Consider the following 20,605-nt stretch of genomic DNA (forward strand, 5'->3'; position numbering starts at 1 on the left):
GCTGTCTTAAGAGTTAATAAATGTGTAGGACAAACACGAGGATGCGTCTTAGCATGGGAATACGACCATCAATAGCAAATGCTTTTTTCTAATGACGATTATGTGCGGTCTAACGCACGCTTTCCGGGCGGGAAGGAGCGCCTGGTCCCCGGCACGAATCCGCCCGGCGAATTGAGGTCCGGTGAGCCGGCCAGTCTGTGGATGGTTTTTATGCGGTTTTCCATCTGCCTCAGCGAATGCGGGTTGGTTCCCCTTATTCCGCCTCAGCTACACTATGTCGGCGATTGCTGCGCAAACTAGTCCTCCACGTACGCGTACATGACCATTACTCTACCACACATAGGGGTTACACTCGTCTGGTGTGAGACGTTCCCTGGGGTGGGGGTGGGGGGGGGGGTCACCGAGGGCCGAACCGCACAATTACCCTGGGTTCGGTGTGGGGCGGCGGAGGGGTGAAGTGGACTGCGGTAGTCGTCGTGGGGTTGCGGACCACTGCGGCTGCGGTGGGGACGGAGCCTCTCCGTCGTTTCTAGATCCCCGGTTAACATAACATGTACTCTAGAAGCAAAAAATCACCGGGTAAAGGTCATCTTCTCGTCATACCTGCTGAAATGACTGGACCTGCAATCCAGTTAGGTGGATGTTACAGCAGTAATGAAATGGGACGAGGGTCCAGCAACGACAAGCAACATGAACTTAAGATGGCAGCACTTTCGGTTATATTCTCTAAGTGCGGATGTAGATACATTCTTTTTACGTCTGTGCCGCAGTGTGAATGCCCGAAGGCATAACTTTTCGTTTGTGAAGCTACCGTACCTAAAAATTATTGTTTGAAAACATGATTGCTATCACTTACTCCTAACAATGAAGACCCATCAGTTACGTACTTCTTCCCTGGGGTGGCTTAAGCACCCTTTACACCGACGCGAGCACCGAGCGAGGTGGCGCAGTTGTTAGCACACTGGAATTGCATTCGGGAGGACGACGGTTCAAACCAGAGTCCTGCAAGTCGGCCCGCCGCACCGCGCCGTGCTGCCAGTCCACGGGCTTGTGCGTTGTGCGGTTCAGTCCGAGGGCTCACTCCCTAAGCTGACGCGGCGCGCTGCACTGGATGGGCCGGGCTCCCTATCAAACATACGTGTCACGCTGCGTACCAAGCTCTACCACTGTAGGCGTGCTGTTACCTCATGTCACTGAGGGATATCCCTATGACCGTGAAAAGCGCTGAAAACCAAACTCATGGGGCGAAATAGTTTTCTTTGCTAAAAGAATTTCACTTTAATCGACGCATGCGCGATAAATGCTCAACAATACATTCGAAGCAGCTTATTGAAATGCTATTTGCCCCTAAAATGTACACATGCAGTTGCTAATACATTTGATCAGATACATGTATTTACAGTTTGAATATCTTCGTTTTAAGCGAAATAGTGTATTTCTATACATTTCTGGGCCATTACATAGATAAATTTGATTTCGACACATCCAGAACTGATTTTTTTTTTGTGGCACCTTCCTATGGGACCGAACTGCTGAGGTCTCTAGGCTTACACACTAATTACACTAATTTGAACTAACTTACGCTAAGGACAACACACACACCAATGCCCGAGGGAGGACTCGAACCTCCGACGGGGGAAGCCGCGCGTACCGTGACAAGGCGCCCTAGACCGCGCGGGTATCTTGCGCGGCTCCAGAACCGACTTTGGAAACTAACTAAATCAGTAGAGACTTCCTGGCAGATTAAAACTGTGTGCCAGGCCGAGACTCAAACTCGGGACCTTTGCCTTTCGGGGGCAAGTGCTCTACCAACTGAGCTACCCAAGCTCGACTCACGTCCCGTCCTCACAGCTTTACTTCTGCCAGTATCTCGTCTCCTACCTTCCAAACTTTACAGAAGCTCTCCTGCCAACTAAATCAGTAGAATGAAATGTGCTGACACTGGCAGTACCTGAGCCCGCCAAAAACCAGCATTATTTATTCTGTTCTATCGAACAAATAAACAAACACAAGAACAAAACTTCTGAATGCTGATGCGATTCCATGAAGTGGGTACTAAACATTTACACGTGATTTTCCAGAGATGTGGATTATTGTCCTGTCAAACCATTTCTTTCGTGCCAAAGAAAAACTGAGTATGGCATTAAGCCGGGTCCACAGTACTATATCATGTCAATGGATTATTCGAATTAAGCGTCTTCATGTGAAACGAATGTCAATGTACTAAATTCAAAACATGATGTTTTGGACTGCGATAAAACTGCCAGCACACTGTCTACAATGCAATAATAATTCACAAGGAAATAGGTTCGTTTATTTGGCTGCAATAAATCTAACACTAATCTGAGAATTCTTTACATAAATGAAACCTACAAGACAAACTGATACAATAATCAACAACCGATTTAGAGAGAACATAAGACAAAAGGTGATGTGAAACAGGAGAATTAGGGAAGACTTGTGTTTAACGTCCAGTCGACAACGAGATCCTTAGAGCTGGAGCACCAGCTCAGATTAGGGAAGGATGGAGAAGGAAAGCGGCCGTGGCCTTTCGAAGGAACCTTCTCGGCATTTGCCTTAAGCGATTTAGGGAAATCGTGGAAAACCTGAATCTGGATCGCTGGACACGAGTTTGAAACGTTGTCCTCCTGAAAGCTACTCGAATCGGCTAATCACTGCTCTACCCCGCTCCGATAGTGCGAGAAAAAATATTTACAGCTTATTCATTCACTCAGTTTGTCTGAGAATGGCGTTGTACGAAGAAAGAGAACACCGTCAACGCTGTTCGGGCCCAAAAGTGGCCGCAGTGCACTTACACTGAAACCTGCAGAACTAAAATTTCTCTTTGATGCAAAGCTGGATGGCTGTACACACAAAATTTTAATGGCGATCTCCTGGGGAGTCGGAAACATTTGTCTGTTTTCAATCCAATAAGAAACCACATTTTCGACCAAGTCTGGTTTAAGTACCTATCTAATACACCGGTGGGAGTCTTATTGTCGACAATATCTGACCACAAAGCAAACTTCTATACTTTTGTTCATGGTGGTAAAACAAAGACTTTCAATATGTCATTTGACAAATCCGCAGAATGTAAAAGTGCTACTGAAAACAAAACCCAATGTTCCGTTCTTAAAAATATTTGAATTATTTTTCAACATTTTACTACTTCTCCGAAGTTACTTTCAGATTCTACTTGGGCAGTCTAACGAAGTTCCCATATATTTGGCTATTCGTTAGATGAGGATATACCTGAGACGATCGTCTTTTCTGCAGCCAATTTAGGTTTGTTTGGTAGACGGCGCTTCACGAGGAACCGCCCTCTTGTGACTGCTCACTCGAAATTATTGATGTAGTAGTTAGTGAATTGTATACTTTACCTCTCTTATGACTTCACGCATTCGAGATTCAGACATTTTCAGATAGCGAAATGGTGTCCACAGGAAATTAGCTAACTCGTGCTGCTTTTTCCTCTACACAAATTTCCGCGCGGATTCGCAGGACTTATTTAAGAGGCTTCTCCGTCCTAAGGATCTTTACGTAAAAGTGTTTCTGGAACGTCATCTTCCATGGCAACGGGAGATGCAGTGTAGGCGATTCCTCCGCTTCTAGTTCTTTTGAGGTCTCCTTGAAGGGATCTGAGAAAAATCTGTGCTTTACAAGTCCTGAAATAATTTGCGTGCTAATATATACCAATAATTTACGTGCTAATGTATACCAGGTTAATATAAAAACACAACAGCATACATACCATCAGAACAGAAGTCAGTTCGTCCATTAACGTGAAGTCTTTTTATTCTGTCTGTTTCTGATTTCTCAGAGAACTTTTCATACAATATCGAATACTGCCTTTTGACCAAGTCAAGCATGATCAATCGTGTGTTCCATCAAGTATCGTTTGTCTGCCCCACTGTTGTCTTTAGGCCATGAACAAGGCGACTTTGTTTTGCAAATGTCACAAGTTCTTTCACTGCAGTCAGAACAAAATAAAGTTGTGGGATATTGGGTGACGTATACTGCACGTTAAACTCATTTCTTAGCACTGTGTTCAGCATGTGACAGGAACAGTTCAGTCTAGAATATCTACGAAGAGCAGCGATACTGATGGCGCCTAGTGAATACCTAAGGAGGCACATCATCCGAATAGTTCCTTTCTAATATTTTTACCTGTTTCGGCTCGTCTCGAAACTGGGTCATAAAGGTCATAAACAAGAAGCGTCCTAATTAACAAAATAATAAGCTGTACTTGTCAAGTAATGATCTCTCCTTAAGCTATATGGCCATATAGCTGTGGTCGTTGAGCATTCACTTTCGTCACGTAAAAAATTACTTGAAGTATAATTTCCTTTGTAAGATTTTTCGCCTTTTCTGTGCTGTTTTGTGAGGCAGATGTGGGGTTAGGTATAATAGGTTTTGCGGATACTTTTCCGTACATCGCTGCAGGGTCGACTAGTCTATAAGCCACATCCAAACATTTTCACTTTCAATAGCTTCATAAGGTCTCAATTCTTGTGCACACACAGTCACGCATTAGTCAGTAATTTTTTCCTGAGCAGCTTCGGGAAGGCGTTTGTGGTCAACACATGCCGCTTGTTTGTTAGACACACACGAATGGCGTGAAATTGTGAATTTCTAGGTAACTCTTTACGTGCAAGTAAATTTCACTGTACTCCTCACAACAAACATGATTAACACTGTTGCCATTACGCTGCGCTGTAGGCTTAAACACTGACAAAACAGAACTTCGGACATTTCGATCACGGTCTACGGTTCTGTACCCGCCAACCATTAGCTTTTGTTTTATTTCCCATTTCCTTGACATACTTTCCATTCTTTCCGAACCACTTGCTACTTCCGCACTCATCTTGTGCTTAACTTCCTGGCAGATTAAAACTGTGTGCCCGACCGAGACTCGAAGTTTCATATCAGCGCACACTCCGCTGCAGAGTGAAAATCTCATTCTGGAAACATCCCCCAGGCTGTGGCTAAGCCATGTCTCCGCAATATCCTTTCTTTCAGGAGTGCTAGTTCTGCAAGGTTCGCAGGAGAGCTTCTGTAAAGTTTGGAAGGTAGGAGACGAAGTACTGGCAGAAGTAAAGCTGTGAGTACCGGGCGTGAGTCGTGCTCGGTAGCTCAGTTGGTAGAGCACTTGCCCGCGAAAGGCAAAGGTCCCGAGTTCGAGTCTCGGTCGGGCACACAGTTTTAATCTGCCAGGAAGTTTCATATCAGCGCACACTCCGCTGCAGAGTGAAAATCTCATTCTGGTAATATTAACATTATTTAATGTGAAAGTACCAATATTCAGAATACGAAAGAGGAATTTCACTATAACTAGTGAAAAATAGTGCGGTAGTAAACTGAATACGGATTTATCATTGCATCTTGACATTTAATTTTGTAATTATACAACGATTTCGAGGCGGAGGTGATGGAAAATTCTGGGCACGTCACATCCCATTACAGTGTACTTCAGTAAATCGTGAGATGTTATATGCATTGATAAGATAATTGTGCTGAAGTATACATAGTACGACTAAGAGTACAAAAAGAAATAACTTATGTATGCAATTCTTGCTCACATGGACAGGATAAAGTCGATTTTTTTTCAAATACAGTTCAAAGGCTCTTATGCACACTAACTCGCACAGTGGTAAGAAGTGGCCAATTTGTGCCTGCTGTTCTTCCGTTCCCTGTATAGGTTTACGTAAAATCAAAATCTGTGGCTTCTGATATCAGTATAAGTATCACCAGAGAGGGAGCGGGACTGAAATATCCGCGTGTTAAATACAGGCTATTTCAAAAGAAGGTAACCACTACAAAAGGCTAAGACCGCTTAATGCATAGAGTTTACAAACGGGAACAGTTGTTTAATGCATAGTATTACATCGATAAGAATTACAGAGAATGTAAATGGAAGACACCTTGAAGATAGTTGCAAATATAAGTCGGTAACGTGATGTATCTTCGAGTGCTGCATGGACTGTTTGGAAATGGTCCATAATTCGAGGGGGGATTTTTCTCCCTAGCGAAGTAGGTAACTGACCGCCCATCCCTTTACCTACGTAATGTATCGTATTTGGCGAAAGGAAAACGTGTGTCCTCCGAGTCTAGAAGCATTCGCAGTTCGATCGCAGCCAGTGGCACTCAGATGTAGCAAGCAGTAATTTGCTGCTCGAATCGCCAGAGGTCGTGGGAAGAACCGCAGGTCAGACGGTGGTCATCAGTGTCGAGTTGCCGACAAAGGAGACAAAGAGGGGAATCTGAAAAGCTGACGTTATTAAGTTGCTGTTTCGTGGCAAATTTCGTGTTGGTTATAAGATACCAAATGGCCCAAACATCAGTAGGGAAGAAGAGCTGGTGAATGGTACTCCATACTTTGGGCCACTGGATGGAGGGATATTTGTTCTCCAGTATGTGACGGGGAACACGGCACAACAGTAGGTTGTAAAAATCCTTGGCCCTGGGCGGACGCATGGGTCTGTGAGGGTGGTATGTGCGCAACTGTAACGAAAAAGACCGAAAAGTGAAATAGGTGAGGTGCGATTTGGCCGACAAACACTGGTGGCGAGGCACAGGTAGGCTGTAGAACCTCAAGCAAGCTACAAGTTAGGGACGTGCCCCGTCATGTCCAATGTTTTCTTGTAGTATTCAAATACAATGCTGCAGCTCACATAAGCTACGGATTACCGAGCGAGGTGGCGCAGGGGTTACAACACTGGCCTCTCATTCATGAGGACGACGGTTCAAATCCGCGCCCGGCCATCCTGATTTAGATTTTCCGTGATTTCCCTAAATCGCTTGAGGCTGCCGGGATGGTTCCTTCGAAAGGGCACGGCCGGCTTCCTTCCCCATCCTTCCCTAATCCGCTGGGTCGAGTGACCTCGCTGTTTGGTCTCCTCCCCAAAATCAGTCAACTCTTATACGGACGTTGACGAGTCCAAGGCCACCATTCCGTGGGAGCAGGGTAAGTGACTTATAACGGACTTTAAAGATAGATCCAACTGTAACATAATAGTCAAGGTCCACCTGAAGGTTGCATCCACTCACCGTCAGCAGAGGGAGCACTTGCGCAACGTGGAGCAATTTTGCCTCCACATTACGACTAAGGAACTCAACGAGCTGAAGCGTGATCTGGTGGCACAGGAGGTTCTGGCGGATATCGTTGCGAATGGCATGCAATAGGCGAGGAAAATTCGTGGAGGCTGTGCGTGTGACAGTGAGGGAAAAGTAATGGCCAGGAACCGGAATATTCGCACAAGCGACAGGGATCACTCAGATAAGGGGCACGCGGTGTCACTGACAGAACTGAAATGGTCGAGGTCGAACGGCGCGTACATGAGAACAGTGGACCAACAGAAAGCGTGCAAGCGCTGAAGGCACTGTGAGAATTCCAAAGGTGTGCGATGGCGGAAGTGTAGATGGTTTTCTGCTCTCCCTCGCAGAACACCTAAAGCATATAAACGTTTACGAATATATCGCACAGCACTAAATAGTTATAGCCATTTGTAATCTCTACATTCATCTTGAATTGCGCTGTACGAATAGCATTTTGAAGCTCGAGAGCTGTCAACACGAACCGATCTGCGATGTAAAACGTGAGGATTTTGTTCCCCGATGTTCTATTGGAGAAGTCAGTTAACGAGTCGACAACCTGTCGGTTCTCGCGTTGGCGAAGACCACGGTAGGCCTCCGGTGAGCGCGTGCACGGCGCGAGGCCCGCCTCTTGGGAAGTGGTTGGTTGTGGTGTGGGTGGGCTCATCTCCCTGAGTGGCCGGCACAATGCGCGCTCCACAATAGCGCGCCGGACAATTAAGTGCGCAGACGCCAGGTGTTTACCGCCGCGATCGCGCCGCCGACGTATCGGCGACCAGACACGAGCGCCGCTTAAAGGGGTAAAGGGTGAAGCGGAACGGACGCACGTACTCGCTACTGTGGGAAGACAAGCGGTCGCGCTCCTCCGTGGGAGCCAACCTAAAGAAGGGGACGAATCGATGTCTCGTCGGTCGGTCGGTTGGTTGGTTGGTTGGTTGGTTTGGGGGAGGAGGGGAAAAGGTACCAAACAGCGAGCTCATCGGTCTCATGATCCAAAGCGGCTAAGGCTAAGGGAGGAACAACACTATGGGCGCAGTCCAAACGATGGGAAAACAAAACGGGCAAAGAGGTAGAAAGAAACCCGGAGTGGCAGAAAGAGTAAAGAACAGGGGGGGGGGGGGGGGAGGGGGAGGGCAAGAGCATATGCGCCCGAAGGCAATACGCGTGACGGGACGCGACGCCGGACCAGCACCGCCGCCGACCCATCCCGATCCCCACTCCATAACATGTTTGAGACACAACGGGGACAGCAACAGGGGAAGAAGCCACGAGAAGACGAACCTTTGTAGTAGCATGGTTGGGCAAGAATGGAGGATATGATTGCCAATGTCAACCTTCTGGCATATGTTGCAAGTGATTCTGTGGCTGATTTAAAAACAGTTTCTACACTGATAGCAATTAATGGAGACCTCGTATTGGTAGTTAGTCAAGCTCGCTGGACGAAACATTCGGCAACCTCTCAAAAGCGCACGCTGATCTCTCTTTAGCGCTGTAGACGGTACAGAACTGGTACCACGTGGTCAGGTAAGCCTCCACCGCTGACGTCAGTGAAGTGGGGTGTATGTGGCACACAGTTGCACGAACTCGGTGCAGTAACATGGGTCGATGCACAAACGTGACAGACTGAAAGAAAGGAGCTGGCGTGTTTCGATTTGACCGCACCGCGAATGAAGTTGCCAGATTCGTTTCAGCCGGCCTGTGTGGCCGTGCGGTTCTAGGCGCTTCAGTCTGGAACCGCGAGACCGCTACGGTCGCAGGTTCGAATCCTGCCTCGGGCATGGATGTGTGTGATGTCCTTAGGTTAGTTAGGTTCAAGTAGTTCTAAGTTCTAGGGGACTGATGACCCCAGCAGTTAAGTCCCACAGTGCTCACAGCCATTTGAACCATTTCTGAACCAGATTCGCTTGTCTATCAACGCGAACTGTCTAACGTGTCTACATGGAATGGTGACGACTCCCACTCGCAGCCACGTAATGCGCTCGAAGAACGCTGACCTTTGGCAGATCCTAATCGAACGGGACTGGAAGCAAGTGTCAAGCATTGTCAGTCAGATCCGACAGACAGTGCCGCTGCCATTGACTGCAAGTCTGTCTCAACCAGTTTCCCAGCGAGCACTGCGAAAGGAACAGCATTTAATGGTCATTTGAAGCTGGGTACCTGGCGAAAGGTCATTTCTCAACGCGGTACTTAAAGCTGCACGTCTTCTGTGAGCCAAACAACTCAGAAACTGTACTGTAGTTCACTGCAGGCTGGTATTGTGGTCTTCGGTTATTTTAGAACACTAGCCAACACCGCGGTGGTCTAGCGGTTCTAGGCGCTCAGTCCGGAACCGCGCGACCGCTACGGTCGCAGGTTCAAATCGTGCCTCGGGCATGGATGTTTGTCATGTCCTTAGGTTAGTTAGGTTTAAGTAGTTCTAAGTTCTACGGGACTGATGACCTCTGAAGTTAAGTCCCACAGTGCCAGAGCCATTTGAACCATTCTCGCAAATCTCTCTCTTTAGTACCTTACACGGCTTAAGACGTTGAAGTCTGGACAAGAACAGCAGTAGAAGGTACCGTAAGTGTGATGCCGTGTTATGGAATGCAATTGTCTGTAAAAGTAAAAGTCTTACAATTTGACCAATAACTACTCGTACATACGAGAGGCGTTCAGTAAGTAGTGCATCTGCCCGCCCGGTTGGCCGCGCGGTCAAACGCACGGCGGAAGGAGCGCCTGGTCCCCGGCACGGTTCCGCCCGGCGGATTTGTGTCGAGGTCCGGTGAGCCGACCAGTCTGTGGTTGGTTTTTAAGCGGTTTTCCTTCTGCCTCGGCGAATGCGGGCTGGTTCCCCTTATTCCGCCTCAGCTACACTATGTCGGCGATTGCTGCGCAAACAAGTTCTCCACGTACGCGTACACCACCATTACTCTACCACGCAAACATAGGGGTTACACTCGTCTGGTGTGAGACGTTCCCTGGGGGTCCACTGGGGGCCGGCGGAGGGGTGAAGTGGACTGCGGCGGGGACGGAGCCTCTCCGTCGTTTCTAGGTCCCTGGTTAACATAACATAAGTAGTGAATCAAATTTTTTCTGGGCCAATCTCGGTGGAAAAATGTGGCATTTGTTGTGGAACAGCGTGGAACACTCCCACTTCAGCCCCTATAATTTCATACTGGACACGTTATGCCATAGCCTTCAAAACAGCGTCTGTAGCGGAGATGTGTTCCAAGCAGAGTTGCCATTGACTTTCTTCTGGCAGAAAATGAGAGCATCGTAGATATTCATAGTCCCTGAAGAATGTCTACGGAGGCCTGGCAATGAACAACAGCGCACTGAATCGTTGGACGAGACATCTGTTATCATCGAAACAAAGTTTCGCAAACTTGCCCGTACTCCTGGGTGCCACATGCACATAGCTTTGACTCTTGCTATGTTAGAACATACGGACACCCTCATTCGAAGTGACTGACGACAAATAAACTTCCCTTCTCCATGAAAACGTAAGACTTCACCACGTCCGCACACCCGAGCTCACAAATCTTCATGGCCTCTTTTTCCTCATCCGCCCCACAGCCAGGATCTCGCGCCTTCCGACTGTATCCTTCATTGGACGACGAAGGATTGAGTCCGCGGGAAGCGGTACTTGGGTGATGGGAAGGTTGCTAATGCAGCGAGATGTAGGCTCCGATATCGACCTGTAGAGTGCAACCATGTGAGCGTACAGGTACTCCCAGTAAAGTGGCGCAAGACCGTCGCATTGGACACAGATTATGTTGCAAAATAGAATTTTGTAAACAAAAACAGTGTGGAATGATACGGTGTATTGGATTCCTGAATAAAACCAACCAGCTTTCAGAAAAAAATGTGTTGCGTTACTTACTGAACGCTCCTCGTAGGTTGTATATATCGCAAATAAAAGCTTTCAGCTCACTGGGCTTTTAGCCATTCGAGGCAAACATGGGAAGACTATTATTATTATTATTATTATTATTATGTTTGGTTTGTGTGGCGCGCAACTGCATGGTCATCAGCACCCGTGCACAGTCCGATTTTTTTACACAGTCAGTCAATCGAGCAACTGTTACGACTGATGATGAAATGAGGACAACATAAACATGCAGTCCCCGGGTACAGAAAATCCTCAACCCCGCTGGGAATCGAACCTGGGATCTCGTGATGCAGAGGTACATGTGAAGAGGATTAACTTGGCGCAAAGTGCAGTAGATAAAGAAGCTTCTCTTGAATTTTTTAGCGTAAATGTAACTCCTACTCCATGCCAAAACAGTATCTAGAGTTGCAGTATCAGGATAATGTCGCTATAGGCAAATAATGTGGATGGGGTGTGATGCGTTCAGGGCAGAGAGACTTTGCTGCGTCGCCCGTATGCTGTCTGTCTCTGTTTCACGGCGCACTCGTACAGTCCCGACAACCAGGAGTGGTGGTCTGGGGTGCCATTTCATTTCACAGTAGGACCACTCTGATTGTGACAACGGCATCCTTAACGCATAGTGGTATATCGACGATACTGTATGCCCCGTTTTGTTGCCCTCCATGACAAGCCATAATAGGCTAATATTTCAGCAATGTAATTCCCGTCCGCGCAAGCTGAGAGTTTCTACTACTTGTCTTCTTGCTTGCTAACCCTATCTTGGTCACCACAGTCGCCGCATCTCTCCTCAATTCAGAACGTTTGGAGCAGTATGGGCAGGGCTTTCCATGCATTTCAGGACTTTGACGATCTAACGCACGAATTGAACAGAAGTTAGCACGATACCTCCCACGAGGACGTCGAACAGCTCTATCAATCAATATCAAGCCGAATAACTGCCTGAAAAGGGCCAGAAGTGAGCCAACGTGTCACTGGCATGCTCAATATGTGAAGTTCATTTTCCTGAATAAAACACGTAAATTTTCTGAAATGGTAATCAACTGTTTCTCTGTACAGGCACGTCACATCTACCGACTTCCGTCTCATTTGGATAATTTCTTGATGGGGTGTCTTTCTTTGTCTTAGAGTGTATACTCGGAAAACTCTCGCAGTCGCTTTTTAACGTAATACTTGTCTTGTTTACTGTATGGCAACCATAATGAACACTACAGTGGCTAAATACCTTCACCATATCAGAACTAACGGAAGGTACTACGCGCACCCTGGAGTTCACGCTAGAGACGGACGCGGTTGAATGACGCTATTGGCTGGAGTGACGCGTGCTACACTGTACCTTGCCAACGCATGTTAACTTCTTACGTGCTTAACGGTTCATAGTGGAAGTTGATACGTGCTTCAGCGTCGAAGTGGAAAAATGCAAGAGGTGCCGTCAACATGCATACTTCACACTAAGTAGGGCCGCTGTGCATAGCTAGGCGAAGAATTTCTGTCAATAATGATAGCTACTCGACCCCCACCGTAAGTAATTTGCAAGGTACGTGGAGTCAGCCTGCGGCAGACGTGACATGTGGAGGGTTAGGGACGTAGTGTAGGGGAGACCGGGGCACGTTGGCCATATTTTTTTTTAATTATATTAATTTTTTTGCATATCTTAATTTAATAAATTTATTGCTAAATATTTAGAGCAGTCTTACTGAATCTGGATCACAATTATTAACCTTGAAAATATGAGTTAAAAAGTTTCAAAAAATTAATTACTGGACATATGTCAAGTGGGCCAATCTGCCCCTACCTCGGGGTAAGTTGGCCCAGAGGCTGGGGCACGTTGACCCATGTAATATTTTGATAAGTTAAACAAGAATAACTTTAGGATATCAAAATGAAACGAATAGTTATCAAGAAACATACTTTAATCTACATCAAATCAAGTTGAATATTGAGTTAAATGCTTAACATTTTATTATGACAACGAGAGAGCTTAAAATTATTAGCAATTATAGTGTCTTAATACAAACCAATCAACTTTAATCATTGTCCACATACAAAGGATCAGCACAGTTATAACACTCATGAAATAGTTCACGGATTTCGTTTTTCACGCATGTATGATGAGCCCAACGCTTGCAGTTTGTGCACTGAATCCACTGTGCTCCAGGTTGACTGTTTGAAAAAGGCTTGAGACCTTAGGCACAGTGAATCTTCTTCCTCATCGTCATCATCATCATCGTCATCTTCCATTGGCTTCTTCTTGCGTTTTAGGCCTACTGCAGTTGATTTAGTTAATTTCATTCTACCATTGCTCCTCCTTTCTTTTTGAAAAAGTGCTTTTTTAGCCTGTGATTTAAGTTTTCTTTCCAATGCTTTCGCCTTCTTTTCTTTTGCACCTTTTTGTTCTTCCTCGAGGGCTTTTTTTACTGGAGTGTCTGTCACTATGGCAGAAACTCTCTTCCTTTTCCCTGCTCCCATACTTTTTCTGGGCTCTGCTTTCTCAAAAGGTCGGACCTCTTCTGGAGTTGGAAACGGTCTTACGTTTATCTCAGCTCGAGTTGGACTATTTTCAGTGTTTGGGTCTGGCCTATCCGAGGTGTAGGAAGGCATAAAATCACCGTCAGTAAAAATATTTTTGTTAAAGGGATTGATCCCAGTTACCTTAAATCCGCTGGTTATGTTACTGGGAAGTGCTATTCGCACTATAGACGGGATGTCGTAAATAGTCATAGGCCGTTTATTATTGGTAACCCATGCATCACATGCTGAGTTCACGAACTTTTTAGAAGTCCCATAAACACTTCTGTCTAAAGGCTGCAGCTTGTGGCTACAATGATGCGCCGGAAAAGATAGAAAGGTGATTCCATTGTCTTTACAATAATCAAGAACTTCAGAGTCGAGATGTGAGCTGTGTTTATCAATCAAAACCAAGCAAGAGCGTTCTTTCGAGCAGCGAGCGTGTAGAACAAAATGTTTCACATATTTTGCAAAGTTTGTCTCTGTAATCCATCCCGAAGGATGAGCTGCTCCATCACATCCAATCGGGCCGTCAAGGATAAAATGAGGCTTGAAGTTGACCCTCGGGAAGATGAAGAATGGAGGCACACTATTACCCAGCGCACTAACTGCAAAAGCGATCGTAACAAGTGACCCCCTCTCAGTCGATGTCACTCGCCCTATTTGGCGAAAGCCTCTTCGAGCGACTACACGATCGGGTCGCTGGACGGTAGTTACTCCAAAGTTCCAGATGTCCGCACGGTCTTTTTAGAACTATGTCGAGATTATTAAAGAACAGTTCTACATTATGCTTGTTGAAACTGGTGACCCGGGCTAAACTAGTTGCTTGAGGAGTCCGAATGGAGAGATGAGGGTGCCTCTTCAAGAATCCTGTGAACCAGTCACTTCCCGCCATTTCGGTCTCGGTCCATGTTTGGGGTATTTTATTATTGCATGCAATAGCATATCTATACGCAAACCGCCTGACTTCTTTCGGGGAAAGACCATAATATATGTCACTTCATGAGGTATTGTTCAAGCATATCTTCTTGTTCGGAATAAAATATCTGAAAATAAACAACTCTAGTTAAGTTACCCATAGAGGCACAGTTTTTCTTTTCATGTGTGTGTGTGTGTGTGTGTGTGTGTGTGTGTGTGAGAGAGAGAGAGAGAGAGAGAGAGAGAGAGAGAGAGATAGAGACAAATCAGTAGACCTACAGTGCACAAGACGGCGTAGAGATAGACACAATAACAATGGCAGGGATAGAGAAAAAACATTAGAAATTGAAAAACAGCTTTGCAAATAAAAATAATTTTAGTTAACAACATTTCATACCTGAAATCTTTTATCATAGCCAAATTTATCCCAAAGCTTCTTCTTGTCATTAAGTATTTGTAGGACTCCTCCAGGCTGAGGGTTTTGGTCCATTGGCATGGGTTGAGGTTCAGTTTCAGTTTCCTGAAGTTGAATTGACTGTGTAGGCTGACATGAGATCTGTTTGTACTTAGCACAGTACCTTCCCAAAGTTTTTCTTGGAATCCCAAATACCTCGCTAGTAGCCCTCACAGATCTTCCCTTTTCTTTTACTTCTAAAACTGCTTTTCGCATCGTATCTTCAGAAATAATTCCTCTTTCACTTTTTCTTTTATAATTTCGCACCATTTTTATGTTCCTATAGATAAAACAAATGGTTTAAACTAAGGCCGTAACTCTGATGTTCTAAAAACAAAGAAAAGGACCAGATTCTGACTACTCAGATCGCTATTTAAGATTATAGCAAAATTTACAGGTTGGTGTTTTATTTTTAAAACGCTTTTTATTTCGTGAATATGACGATCTTTTGACCTCTGAAACGTATCAAAATATGTTTAACTTCGAAATTTATGTTAATAATTTCATAAACTCGACGAATTATAAAGAAATAATAAATCTTTCATCGAGTTAAAAGAAATATGTAGGACGGGGCAGGCTGGCCCGGGTGGCCATCGTGCCCCGTCGTCTCTGGGCCAACCTGCCCCATCGCCATGTTTACAATAAATTCTATTCGTCACAAAACCCAATAAAGCAATTTAGATTGTATGCCATATAGAAATAATCCTTAAACTACGACGTTTAATTATACTGCTCACCTCTTGCGCCTAAAGTAAGCAAACTTTACATAACACACATTTAACCGACGAGTAGAATTTTACTCACACACGCACTAAAACAGTTAATCAACACAACTTGTACAAAACTGCTCCGCCGGCCACATTGCTCCTGTAGAGGAAGCGGGACAGTGCTACCAACCAGCTGATTGATTCCCAGCACGATCTAGCGTCTATTGTATGAACTAACTCGACTGGGCCATCCTCTCCCTATGGCCAACATGTCCCGGTCTCCCCTAGTGGTGTCAGGTGTGGTAACATTTCATTAGAGAAGAACTCATTATTTGGCTGGCGGCTGGCAGCGTGCCCACCCCCAGCCTCCGCGCCATGGAGGGACGAAAGTTCTCTCTCCCTCGTGGCCACTGACCAGCCGCGACGATATGAAATTCCTACAGGCCGGCGCTCCATCCCGCTCCCGAGGGGCTTGCCGCCACAGCCAAATAAATCACTTGCCAATGGGACCTCTCACGCCGCGTCTGCATTTTCCCATTTTTCATTTTGCACATAAATATTTATTTTGTTTTCAACCAAACACGTTTCACCTATTCGTATTAGGCATCATCAGTGGTTTTCAAACTATGCCTAATCCGGGAAGGTAAAACGTGTTTGGCTGAAAACAAAATATTCATTTAGGTGCACAATTCGGATAACGTTTGTTCTCGTTTACATCATAAAGATAATTGAAGTAGCCACTGAGAAAGTACGGCTGCAGATACGAGGGCTATCTTTTTCAGACTGCGATCGGCCGACAGTGAAAATCAAAAACGTTTTATTTGCAATATCTAGCTAAGCCTTCCAATTATTTCTCTATGTAGTCATCACTCTGACTTGGACATTTGTCGTTGCGTGGTATCAACTTAACGACACCCTCGTCACAGAAAGCTTGTGAATTGCGCCAATGCACTACGCTGGTCGGCAGCTCGTTATAGCAGATAGTGTCGGAAGTTCCATGTGGATTTCGCGGATGATGCTGTAGTATGGTTCAAATGGCTCTGAGCACTATGGGACTCAACATCTGTTGTCATTAGTCCCCTAGAACTTAGAACTACTTAAACCTAACTAACCTAAGGACATCACACACATCCATGCCCGAGGCAGGATTCGAACCTGCGACCGTAGCGGTCGCGCGGCTCCGGACTGAGCGCCTAGAACCGCTAGACCACCGCGGCCGCCTGCTGTAGTATACAGAGAAGTTGCAGCATTAGAAAATTGTAGCGAAATGCAGGAAGATCTGCAGCGGATAGGCACTTGGTGCAGGGAGTGGCAAGTGACCCTTAACATAGACAAATGTAATGTATTGCGAATACATAGAAAGAAGGATCATTTATTGTATGATTATATGATAGCGGAACAAACACTGGTAGCAGTTACTTCTGTAAAATACCTGGGAGTATGCGTACGGAACGATTTTAAGTGGAATGATCATATAAAATTAATTGTTGGTAAGGCGGGTACCAGGTTGAGATTCATTGGGAGAGTCCTTCGAAAATGTAGCCCATCAACAAAGGCGGTGGCTTACGAAACACTCGTCCGACCTATACTTGAGTATTGCTCATCAGTGTGGGATCCAGACCAGATCAGGTTGACGGAGGAGATAGAGAAGATCCAAAGAAGAGCGGCGCGGCTCGTCACAGGGTTATTTGGTAAGCGTGATAGCGTTACGGAGATCTTTAGCAAACTCAAGTAGCAGACTCTGCAAGAGAGGCGCTGTGCATCGCGGTGTAGCTTGCTCGCCACGTTTCGAGAGGGTGCATTTCTGGATGAGGTATCGAATATGTTGCTTCCCCCTACTTATACCTCCCGAGGAGATCACGAATGTAAAATTCGAGAGATTCGAGCGCGCACGGAGGCTTTGCGGCAATCGTTCTTCCCGCGAACCATACGCTACTGGAACAGAAAAGGGAGATAATGACAGTGGCACGTAAAGTGCCCTCCGCCACACACCGTTGGGTGGCTGCGGAGTATAAATGTAGATGTAGATCTGTGCCAAAATGCTGCCCTCACAGCCAGCGGTTCATGAGAACGAAGAGATGAAAACCAGAGGGAGCCAAGTCCGGGCTGTATTGTGGGTGATTTAATGCTGTAGCAGCGTCTTCGTTGCACCTGCAGTGTGCGGCTGAGGATTGTCCTGAGAAGGCAAAGCATGACAGTTACGTTATGTGGAGTGCATCAAATCAGGCGAAACACTTCATACTTTGCGAGAGATACTAATAGGCATCTTCACGTGCTCACCGTGCCCTCTTAACTGAAAAGAGAGACTTGACGCTTTAGACGGGTATACTAGATACAATGCACAAAACATCTGCGCGAAGCTACATCGAATTTTCACTGTGGTTTTAATTTCGCGACCGATCGGTGGTCATCTTCGTTTTGATTTTGGGTCTCAGAGCACGCAGCAGCTCACAGTATCTATTCACTGCTCGACCTTTAAGATTTGAGTCTACAGTATACCTTACACGCCACAAAACAATTCCATCACCACCTTTCTTGTAGAAGCCTGGCTTTTTAACTTCTTTGCTGTAGGTAAAGATACATGTTTTCATATCATGCTCACCATGCTCGGCCTCTTACTCTTTGGATAGTAATAATGAACACACGTCTCATCAACGGGTATTACGCGACTCTAAAAGCTTTCCCCATTCTTTTCAGACCGCCTTAAATGTGATTTCGACGTATCCACACTTTCCTGTTAATGTTTATCTGTCAGCTGACGTGGTGCTGAGTGATCATGAACTCCGGAACAGTTTACAGATTCATGGACGATTTCAGATGCTGAAAAGTCATGGAAAGACTATCATCACGAATCATTCATTTAGCTGTCTCGATGTTCCTGTCTCTTTTCGATACAGATGGCTTATCGAACGCTATTCGTCACAGACAGAAATAAGTACACTTTTACAAGTGGCTTATATACCAGAAAATTTTTCTGTCTCTGTTGATCCACTGTGGAACAGGGACAGCGTCCAGACAAATATTTATCAAGGAAAATCGCCAAACCGCCGTATGTTTGGAGTAGTTATTTTATTTAGACAACTAGTTTCGACACCTCAATGACATCTTAAGTCCCCTATGCGCTCCATGTACAGACACTCAGCTATATCGATACTTGCATACTGGAGCCACCAATACCTGGATTCCATTAATTCGCCTTTTGAGTGTTTACGTCGAAGAGTTTACAACCAAGTCTCGGTAAATAAATTTTTCATTCACTACGACACCTATCACCGTACTACAGCTGTATTCTGCGAATATTCTATGAAGCTTTAGTTCCTTCAAACTACAGAAAAAGAACCAGTCCCGTGGTTTACTTCTTGGCGCCTACAGACAATGAGCCACTAATAATAAAATACTCTTAAATCACTAAGAGTAAAGCTATGCACTAAACTAACGCACAAGAACAACAGTGAGGTTAAGGGATGTCATTGCTGACTCGGCGACTTCATCCTACGAAGCACAAAAAATTTCCATTGCTTATTGATTCGCGCTTTTTGCAGACGTCGATGTCGATTTTCTGTACTTCCCTTCTTCAGTCGTGCATGTCGTCGAAATCAATAGTTCGAAAATATGATTGTCCTTTATGTATTAGTATTCTTTCACCAAGATGATGGTCACGCGGGATTAGCCGAGCGGTCTGGGCGCTGCAGTCATGGACTGTGCGTCTGGTCCCGGCGGAGGTTGGAGTCCTCCCTCGGGCATGGGTGTGTGTGTGTGTTTGTCCTTAGTATAATTTAGGTTAAGTAGTGTGTAAGCTTAGGGGCTGATGACCTTAGCAGTTAAGGCCTATAAGATTTCACACACATTTGAACAACAGCCAAGATGATGGATAAACAGGAAAAGCTGAGAAGTTCTGCGCTCTTTCTCTCTCGCACGCACGCATTCACACACTTGACTTGACTACGCTATGCTATAAGCTGCAGCCTACAGCATTCCGTGGGACGCCTCGTAGTTCGTTAAGCAGCTACCCGACGCTGTCGCGTGCAGTAGGCGGAAGCACGTGCGGTATGGGCCGTTGCTGCGCTGATTACCAGCGCCGTCCGCACATTTGTCGCCCTTGAAGACAGCGCCATGTGGACTACGCAGATGTTTGCCCGCCAGTGACCAGTGTGTTTGCGGTCCTGGCCTGGCCTCTAGTATCGCGACCGCCCTGGCGGGAAAGTGCATCTGCCGGAAGTCACCAACCAGCACATCCCCACAGCCACTTCCTGCCACCGCTACAGCACACGCCCACACGCTTCTGATCGTTGCGAGCACCGTCACAACGTTCCTTTCCTGTATAGCCTTCTCAAGTGAATCTAACTGACCGAGATCACATATACATTAACCCAAAAACCACGGTGTCAGGAGGCAGCTGACCAGTCTGACCAAACACAGGTCACGCAGTCCGCACTGCCGTTCCAGTTGGTACCGACTGATATCCGACACCTGTTCTGTGTGCTTCAAATTCGCCGATTACGGGAGCCAAGATATTCGTCATCGTACTTCGCAAATCAAATGGTTCAAATGGCTCTAAGTAGTAAGGGACTTTAACATCTGAGGTCATCAGTTCCCTAAACTTAGAATTACTTAAACCTAACTAACCTAAGGACATCACACACATCCATGCCCGAGGCAGGATTCGAACCTCCGACAGCCGCAGCAGCGCGGTTCCGGACTGAAGCGCCTAGAACCGCTCGACCACAGCGGCCGGCCACTTCGCAAATCACAGAAGAAAGACGTAACGTTCTTTAAAAATATTAAATTATGTTTGTTAATGGATATAAAATCCGTAATGTTTGTCTTACGGAAAGTTACTGTGCAATGTGTTGTTGAGCAAATGGTGTGCTTAATCACTTTCACTGGAATCCAAAGAAAAATTAAACAACTTAATCTGGAAAACCAGTATGTAATCCCTCTAAAATTAGCTCAGTCTCGCGAGCACCGAGTTCTATGGCCCTGTGCAATAAACTGACAAAATTCCCTATGCAAATAAACAATGAAATACATTTTCCTTAGCTCTTGAGTCGCAACGGA

General features: G+C 45.8%; 1 protein-coding gene and 1 non-coding gene across 2 annotated transcripts in view; one reads left to right on the plus strand and one right to left on the minus strand.

The window, feature by feature from the left end:
• Positions 1-20,605, minus strand: part of LOC126199214 (G protein-coupled receptor kinase 1) — a 1,128,404-nt gene that overhangs the window by 365,117 nt on the left and 742,682 nt on the right. The gene's annotated exons all lie outside the window — the stretch shown is intronic.
• Positions 5,123-5,196, plus strand: Trnas-cga (transfer RNA serine (anticodon CGA)). The gene has a single exon. It is a non-coding gene; the product is annotated as a tRNA-Ser (tRNA).

Source organism: Schistocerca nitens, chromosome 1 (genome assembly GCF_023898315.1).
Source record: "Schistocerca nitens isolate TAMUIC-IGC-003100 chromosome 1, iqSchNite1.1, whole genome shotgun sequence".
Taxonomy (NCBI): domain Eukaryota; kingdom Metazoa; phylum Arthropoda; class Insecta; order Orthoptera; family Acrididae; genus Schistocerca; species Schistocerca nitens.